We start from the raw sequence: 9,645 nt of genomic DNA, 5'->3' as shown, positions 1-9,645 counted from the left end.
CCTTCAGCTGCCACAATACCCAGAGTCATTCTGATAGTAGTAAGCTTCACCACTGGAGAAAATACATCAGTGTAGTCAATACCATGCTTCTACTGAAATCCTTTGACTACCAATCTGGCCTTGTACCTTTTATAGCCATCATGCTCCTCCTTTACTCGATATACCCATTTGTTATGCAAGACCTTCTTCCTAATGGGTAATTTAGACAACTCTCATGTCTCATTTGTGATGATGGAGTCCATCTCATCTTTCATAGCAAGCTCCCACTTGCTCGCATCCTCTACCTTCATTGTTTCATAATAGCACCGGGGTTCACCACCATCAGTAAGGAGCAAACAAGTCACATAATTGGATGTGGGATACTTTTGACTCGGCACATGTTGCCTAGAAGTCTTCCTAAGATCACTGGCCAGAGCTGGAGTCTATGATGTAGCAACCTCATCATCACTTTCTGTGTTTGATTATGGAACAGTAGTAACCTATTGTTGCCCTATACCATGACTAACTTCAGTGTCTTCAAAGTCAACAAAGTTAGTCCCACTAATATGTGTGTCATTTATGTCCTTGTACATTATATTCTCATTGAATACCACATCTTTACTCCGTATGATTTTTCGATTATGGTAATCCCAAAATCGATAACCAAACTCATCACCGCCATATCCAATGAATACACACTTCAGTGATTTAGGGTCAACTTTACTTCTAGACTAATCACTGATATGCACATATGACACACATCATATCCAAACACTCGCAAATAAGAGAGACTTACTTGCTTGTTGCCCTGCACTTCCTCGTAAACTATGATATAATGGAACCGATGGCCCACGGTTAATCAAGTAAGTTTGTACTAATTGCTTTGGCCCAAAATAGTTTCATTAACCCCCCGCCTCAGATAGCACGATGCACCGTTCACACTCATTCAATGACTGTTCATTCTCTCACCACCCCATTCTCATTGAGGTGTCCCCGACAGTGTTTTTTCTATCCGAATACCATTTTCAAGACAATACTCTTTGAAACCAAAGATCATTATACTCTCCACTATTATCGGATCTCAAACACTTCAATTTCAACCCCCTCCTCATTTTCAACTATAGCTCTCCACTTCTTGAATACATAAAACCTCCGATTTGGCTTCAAGAAATAAACCAATACCTTTCTAGTAGAAGTCATTAATGAAAGTCACAAAGTATGACTTTACCACCAAGAAAGGAGATGATGAAGGACCCCGCACATCCGTGTGAACCAACTCAAGTTTTGGCCGCTTTTGGAGTTCTTCCCACTTTCTGAAAGCTAACACGCTTCTGCTTCCCATATATGCAGTTCTCACATAAGTCTATCCCAGTAGACTTCAAACCTGGTAGCTTTATTTGTGAATGAAGGACTTGCATTCCTTTTTCACTCATATGGTCAAGTCTACGATGCCATGTGTTTGGATCTTCTTTGTCATCAACAACATCAACATAACCACAACCACTGGTGGTTAAATAGAGAGTACCATCTTTTTTTCTATGTGCAATTAGCGATGCACCTTTTGCTACTTTCCAACTTTTACCTGTAAAATGGGTAGTGTAACCTTCACTTGCTAGCTACCCTACTGAGATTAGGTTTCTCCTCAAATCCGGAACATGCTTTACATCTTTTAGCTTCCATATAGATCCATCAATCTTGATCTGTACATTGCCTTTATCAACAATGTTAGTTGCAAGGCTTGTTATCACCCAGATAGACTGTACCAAGATTACCTGGAACATAGCTTTCTATCATATCCTAATTTGAGGTTGTATGGAATGAAGCACCCGAGTCCAACACCTAGGAGTTGTCTCTGCTCTCCATAGAACAAATCAATGCATCATCTAACAGCTCAGCCACATTTGCTTCTTGGTGTTTCTTCTTTCCATGTTTCTTATCTTTCTTCTTCTTGGGCAACCGACAATCATAAGAGTAATGTCCTTTCTTGCCACAATTATAGCAATCTATCTCAGATGTATCAACTTGAGATTTTCCTTTGGATTTAGATCTATTCTTATCAGAATCCCTGTATGAACTCCTACCCCTACTTTCAAAACTTGATGCAGACTCAGAAGTTGAAGCAACATCTGATTTACTTCGGATCTCCTCGGTCAGTATCATACTAACTACGTCATCAAACTTCAACTTAGTTTTACCTGCAGAGCCACTGATGGCAAGAATCAGAGTAGCTTCAAATTTTGCTAGCATCCACCAAGAATGGCCAAAGCTCTAACTTCATCACTAAAAGATATTTCAACAGACTCTAACTGATCCTTGGTCTCGTTGAACTTATTAAGATGTTCTTTGAACGAATCTCCTTCAGACATCCTTAAAGTAAAGAGCTTTATAATAAGATGTACCTTATTAGCAGCAGAAGGTTGTTCATACATAGCAGGAAGAGCATTCATGAGATCCATAGTGGTCTTCTCAGTCTTGATATTGAATGCTACTGACTTCCCCAAAGATAACCGAATTGTAACCTTTCTGTCAAGCAGGTTCCAAGCATCCACAACCATTGCTTCAGGTGTGGATCCCATCAATAGAAGATATAGATCTTTATGATATAGATGATCTTCAATTTGCATCTTCCAAAATCCAAAATTTGTTCCGTTAAACTTTTCGATCTTCAGCTTTCCTTCGTCATTCGTCATTGCTCACACAGGAACAATCAATACCCAAGATCCACAATAAACCATTACGCTCTGATACTAGTTGTTAGGGATCTACCCTAACCAACACGACGAATTTAGAATCTAGAAAACTCAGACGAAAGAAACAAAAAAGAGGAACATACAAATATACGTGGTTAGGCAATTGCCTTAATCCACAAGTGCACCACAATTCACTATTATCAAGAAGTAGTTACAAACACTAATATCTCTCTCTTAATAAATCTCAAACAAAGCAGTCACAAAATAGCTCACCTAATTTGTAATCTATGCTATCAAGTTTCTCTCTAATGTGTGTTCTTAAAACTCTAAGGATGGGGTTCTATTTATAGACTCCCATCGAATATAAGTCGTAAAGCAAAAGAGAAACTAAAACAAATTGAGATAAGGATCATGTGTAGTAGTTGGCTATAATAACCAACTCCACTTATAGAGTCGTAGTACATAACCAACTCTATGAATTAATGGTTATCAAAACTAAAACCGATTTCGATAAGGCTTCATGTGCTGGCGGTTGTAATCAGACTCTAATAACATAACACCCCTCCCCCCCTCGCTTTGTAAGATCCAACGATATGGTCATGTTTCTTCATGTGAAAAAAAAAAATCATCTCGTAGCCGTTAGATCTTGCAACTGGGGGTATCACTAATATTTTTAAAAATGGGGGGTAACACTAATTGCAACTAATAATAAGGGGGTATCTCTAACTAACCCATTAAGTTTTAAGTTTTATTTTTATTTGAACCACTATATCACATTATAGACAAAGAAGGCTAGATTAGTAGAACTAGTTTCCGAAGACTGAGTTGTTTGTTAAGCACTAGCCATTTGGCCCAGCCTATGGTCGGACTTGCTACATAGATAGCTAATGACTCAAAAGCCTAAAGTCCACTTGAATAAATAATATATGTATATTGATAGCTAATGACTCATTGCTTATAATATATGTATACTTTGTTTGAAGGGCTTATGTTTTTCTAATTTTTTTGGAAAGGTTTTGATTATATTTTTGGGTTATTATTGTCCTAAATAACATTTCTTATCATCCTCACCTATATAAACTATCAAAATATAACCCAACAATCAAGAAATAGAACACTCAAAACATACCATATGTTTAAGCGATAACCAAATTATATTCATTACGCACAATAATCTCTCCATCTGCATACCATATGCTTGAAGGAATGAAATGGGCCAATTTCAATACTAACACACTACCCAGAAACACTTAAATATATAATAATGGCTTGGGAAAAAACAAAGTAAATCTAAAATAAAGCAATAGATAAGAAGACATATATACAAAAAGTTAAAGTTGAAAGTATATAAGTGCTAAAACATTATGAGTTAAGTAAGACTCGATCATGAATTTGAAAATAAGTCCAAGTGAGATCTATCAATAATTTTTCTAACTTTGTAAAATGGGCTACCTATCACGAACTGCTATAAGGTTTCTCAATACATTCTTGAAAGAACATTCTCATAACAAAATATGATACATTCTTAAACTTGATGAATATCACTATGATTAAGGGATATGTAAACCGATAGAGTTAAGCCAGCATAAATTATTGCTTTACTTGATTTAACCGTGACTTAAAGTCATGCCTTATCCGTCTTAAGAGTATGGATATGAAATTAGGAACTTTGCATTGATACTTTAAAACTTAAATTAAACATAGGCGTACAGAGTTAAATACCAAACTACCCATTTAGCTATACTATGAGCATTATAATTAGATTTACTTTGAACCCACAAAAACTTAAAATCGGCTGTAAAATCACTTGAAAAATACTCTTCAAAAGCTTTTTGAATACTATTACAGTGGTCTTCTAATCTCCATGTCAGATTGCTATCCCTTACTGTAAAAGCCTTCATGAGCTTTTGGTTGTCACCTATTACCACTGTGTTGGTTGTATGTAATCTTTTTGCTAACAGTACTGCTAATTCTCCTCCCATAAACTTTGCTTGCATAGCATTATGACATTTGAACCTACTATAAGTTGCACCTAGAAGTCGTCCGTCATGTCTTTTACATAAGGTTGTCGTTGCTGCGCTGTTTGTAACCCCAATCATAAGCACCATCAAAATATATATTGCATACCAATTACTATATAGTGTTTGCTCATCAATTTTAAATGTGTTTGATATCTCTAACAAATAATCATTAACCAAGCAAGAAAAAAAATGCTAATTAAAGATAGCTATGTTATTCGAGTTTATTGAGAGAGATGGCGTAGGTCTACATCATACTAAAGCACTTTGTATCCAAAGTTAGTTTAGTGTGTGCTTCAAATAAAATCCTTCTAAAATCTTAATACAATTCTTCTAAAATCTTATTGTAGTACTTCTTCCTCTTAATTGAATTGGAAATTAAATTAATTGAAATCAAGAATGCAGAGAAGAGAGGTTACTTGGTTGCTAAGTACAGTGAGAGATGAAACCCTTTTGAAGCCCCGACTCTTGAGTGATGCAAATTGAGTGTAGAACTGGTAGGTCGGTTGTACATCACTTGGAACATACTACTAGACTGGGCCATTTAAATGGTATATTTGGCCTTGCTTGGCTTCTGCCCAACTGTACATGCAAAGACTTCTGGAAGTGATGGATTAAAAGCTGCACTTGATATAGCTTCAAACATGTCCTCGTCAGATTTGTCATCTCCCATACACATAACAAAATCAGCTGCCTTCTCTGCAACTAAACCTTTACTGATTCCTTGCAAGCCAACAAACACTTAGCAACTAAATGAGGAGAAAGAATAACACTTTTATGTAAGATAAGAAGAACTATCACACCTGTGGGTTAACTTAGACAATATGTTGCCCCAACTTAACAACAACAGGTTCATTTGCAAGTACACTTTCGAAATGGTTCAATAGCTTCATGCACTGGTAGGACTCAAAATTCGAATCTGTATCCTGATGGTGCCAGACCAACGCACTCTCCTTGGATTCTATCCAAGATCCACCAGTTGTCTCTGTATACAATCTCATCACATGCTCTGCAATTCTTTTCCAATCAGTGGCAACAACTAATAGATGGGGTTCCCAAGCAGATGCCTTGCTCCACCTATGGAAACAAAAAGATGGGATATGTAAAAATCAAAAGGCATCGGACACACCAGGACATGTTAAAATAATACAGGTCCAAATAATTAACGCACATATACACATACCGTATCTTGTTGTTGAGTTGCACATAACCTATGTCATATCTAACTATGAGTCAATAAGTGAATATTGAGATAGATAGAAATTTTATATCCAAAACATCAATGAGTAAATACTGAAATTTAACCTATAATAGCAAAGCTCAAGCCATTGCTTGAGGTCTCACTGAGAAGCCATCAACATTGCAAGCAAAGCATCAGGCCATTGCTTGGGTGTCACTAGAACCCATCACGTACATTGCGAGCAAAGCATCAGGCCATTGCTTGAGTCTTGATATGAGTAGGATAATCCATTGAACATACTTGAGTCATATACAACATTATAAATGGCAGAGGATTGATTTATGCATCCACCGTTTCCAATCGGCGAAACACATATAAACCATCTACTGGGTTCAATCTATGCATGATTACCGAGAAATACTACACTTTTTTAATGATTATGAAATATTTCGCAATGGTAAAACTTAAAAATATTGCGTAACTTTCCATCTCAAGGAGAACCAGAGAAGCTTTTTAAATTACTTAGTAAATAAGCCTGTCCCAACTCCCAAAACACATATACGTCAGAGTAAATGCTTGAACAACGTTTTTAAATGATACACTCCAGTAACTCAATGAACTACTATAATTATGTAACATTTTGATAAAAACTTTTACATGGGGATAGTACGTGTATAAACTTCTATTGGGATCCTCAAAAATTCTTGATGTTGGTGAACATTTCTAATTCTCGAAGATTTTATACTAAAACATTCATTTAGTAGACCAAGCAGGGTACCTTTGTACAATTAAACTGACCCTAAATAATCTGTAGATATAACTCCTAATCGACGTTGAACCCACTCCGATCCACTACCATGTCCAATGAAGAATTACAATTGGATGTACAGCCACATCTACTTCTACACATTCATGGTAATGTGAGAGAATCTTGCAGACAACACAAATTACAATATCTTGACATAAACAGAAACTAAGGGGAAATATTTCCTAGGCACCCTTAACACGAATGGATGCAATCAGTAACAAAAATAAAGGGAGATAGTGGTCCTATAGAGACTAAAATTATGTGTTCAAACTCATGATGAATGCCTTGTAATGATAAGGAGTTAAGGACCCATTGTAGTTAAACCCTGCCCATTCTGCATTTAAGAAATTGAAACATGTAGCAAGTTCAGAATCGTAAAGGTTCAATCTTTCAGAAACCTTTAAGATCCATTCTTAGGAAAAACAAAAACCACAAAGAATAAGAATCTGAAAAAAAATAAAAGCCCAGGGTTGAAGATTCAGGGAAAAAGCGATTTGTTATACAATTTGATCAACTAAACAGAAATAACGATTTTAGCAGTACAACGACACTAATGAGAACAAGCCCATCTAACAATCAGAAGGAAAAAACCCTTTCCATAGCGTGACAATAAAATGTGTCATCTTTAATTTTCATTAGCATCTACCTCTATGACATCATACTAAGAATCATCCGTAGTGTCCTCAGTTTCACTTTCACTCAATACATACTTTCCCGCTCGACAGTTGGCCCTTTGTGGTTTCAGTACATCAGTTATTAGCTTTGGCTTTAAACTGGTTTGACCTCTATTCCTTCTAGTTGCTGCAGGCTTAGCTGTTTTAGCAGTTGCAGCAGGTTTCTTATCTCCTATTTTCCTTTTGGGCCCGGCTACAAATTCTTTGTCTTCATCTGCTTTCTCTACCATTGTCTCTTCTGGGATGGTCTCTTCAGTTTCCATGGGTGTGGAAAGAATAACACAAAACCAGATATAAGTTTAATATATAGCTCACAATTAGCAGTAGAACATTGAGAAAGCTAACAATGTTAAAATGACAATACCTACCAACTAATCTGGAAAAGTATCAAGACGACAACATTCCCTAAGTTAACAACACACCAAGTCCAATGTTAAACACGTTAATATTTATATCATAAAATAAGTTGTTACTTGGTTGAGTATTAAACCTGTTTCAGTTGTAGAGCTAATTAACATAATTTGCTCCATTTTCAGTAACAGAAATGGCTGGTCTTTATTGAAATGTACTTTGTTGGATTCCGCATTGGTAGTTTTTAAGCCTTTCATGCCACCTTCGTTCTTCACCTCGCCTTTTAACTGCTCACTTACAACTCTCCTTTTACATCGGCCTTAGCTTGATATGGAGAATTACAATCTTTCAGAAGTACATCAAGTCTGTCTCAAGTGAATCTAGAAATTTCAACCACAAGTACTTTGGAGATCCTTCTTTTCAATTGCTCAAAATATTTACCCAGTCTATCCTTACTGGCAATTAGCTCCTGAACCTTCTCCACTGTCAATGTGCCAAGTGCCAATCACAATAGATATTCATGATCACTTTAATAACCTCCTCTGCTCCTAGCGTCCAGCCTACCACTAAGTTGTCTTCAGTTTCCTTTCCATCTTCAGTTACCCTTGTAAGTACCACTTCAACATTCTTAATATTTCTAGGGAATGGTGTGAAGCCTTTATGGTGCAACTCTTGTGATAGATCTTTTCTCTTATTGTTGCCGACTATAATTTCTCCTTTCATCTTTCCAAGGATGAAGCCAATTTTGTTATGAAGCTTCCCCAGCTTCAGTAGAAATATCTATATAATGATAGCATTAATAAATCCATAATAAATGAAAGAATGAAGTATCTGATTTAAGTCGAGCACATGCATTCAAATCTCAATAAATTAAAGGAGAAACACTTATAAAAAATGCAACAGAACCATGGATTATAACTAAGGTGTAAATCTCGTCATCGAATATAATGAGAGACAAAGTTTTCTAAGGAGGCAAAACCTTGGATCCCTTTGTGTTCTAGGTATATCCTAAAAATATCAATGCTTCAGATAATAGCAAGTCTCAGACTCAAATACATATTATGTTGTTGGATTTTGTCCTTCAGGAGGATGATGGTGCCAATACCTGTCCATGTCCTCAGCTCACTGTGAACACAGAGAGAAAAGCAGAGACTGAGAAAATCAGTTAGCTTTCAACTGAGAAGATCAATTAACATCTTAATTGAGGCAAAAAGATTATATAGTTGATGGTGGTGGATAAACAAAAGTCGAAGTTGAACACCCATAATATGATCAATTATATGATGCCATTGTTTTTAACAAAAAATTCCATTAAGTGATATTCGACCTTTGCAAATCCAGTTTGTAACGCCTTCTTTGGTCAGTACTTGGATCAGCCACCAATCAATATACCTGTTTGTTTAACGTTAACTTAATGCACGAAATATACCGGTTTGTTTAACGCTAACTTCATGCACGAAATAATCAATAGGCACAAATATCTCATGTAGTTCCTTTAGGTTATTTTGCACAAATATCTCAGGGAGATGATAATCATGATACCTGCAAGAAAGCCAAGGAAAATTATCATCAGGTGCAGTATGTAGATACTTGTTGATTGATTGTCTTAAAATTGACCAGTCTCTATATATTAGTTGCAATTGTCCCTAAACAAATTGCTTCATCTTTTAATAAAAAAATCACATATTCAAACAATTCAACTGTGAAATTAAATAAGTAATACATATATATTGCCAACTTATTACTAAATTCTATGAGTCCTTATGAATCTAAAACCAAATAGATATTTTATGCAGCCATATCCTCATTTCCAAATTCCAATAACAATTTCAATTTGTCATAACTTACTCATTTTGTTTGCTTTATAAACACCAAAAAAGAGAGGAAAATTAATACCTGATAATTAAGTTGAAGACATACAACCCCATCAAATGTAAACACTGCA

This window comes from Coptis chinensis, chromosome 8 (assembly GCF_015680905.1).
Source record: "Coptis chinensis isolate HL-2020 chromosome 8, ASM1568090v1, whole genome shotgun sequence".
Taxonomy (NCBI): domain Eukaryota; kingdom Viridiplantae; phylum Streptophyta; class Magnoliopsida; order Ranunculales; family Ranunculaceae; genus Coptis; species Coptis chinensis.
This window is presented reverse-complemented; position numbering follows the sequence as displayed.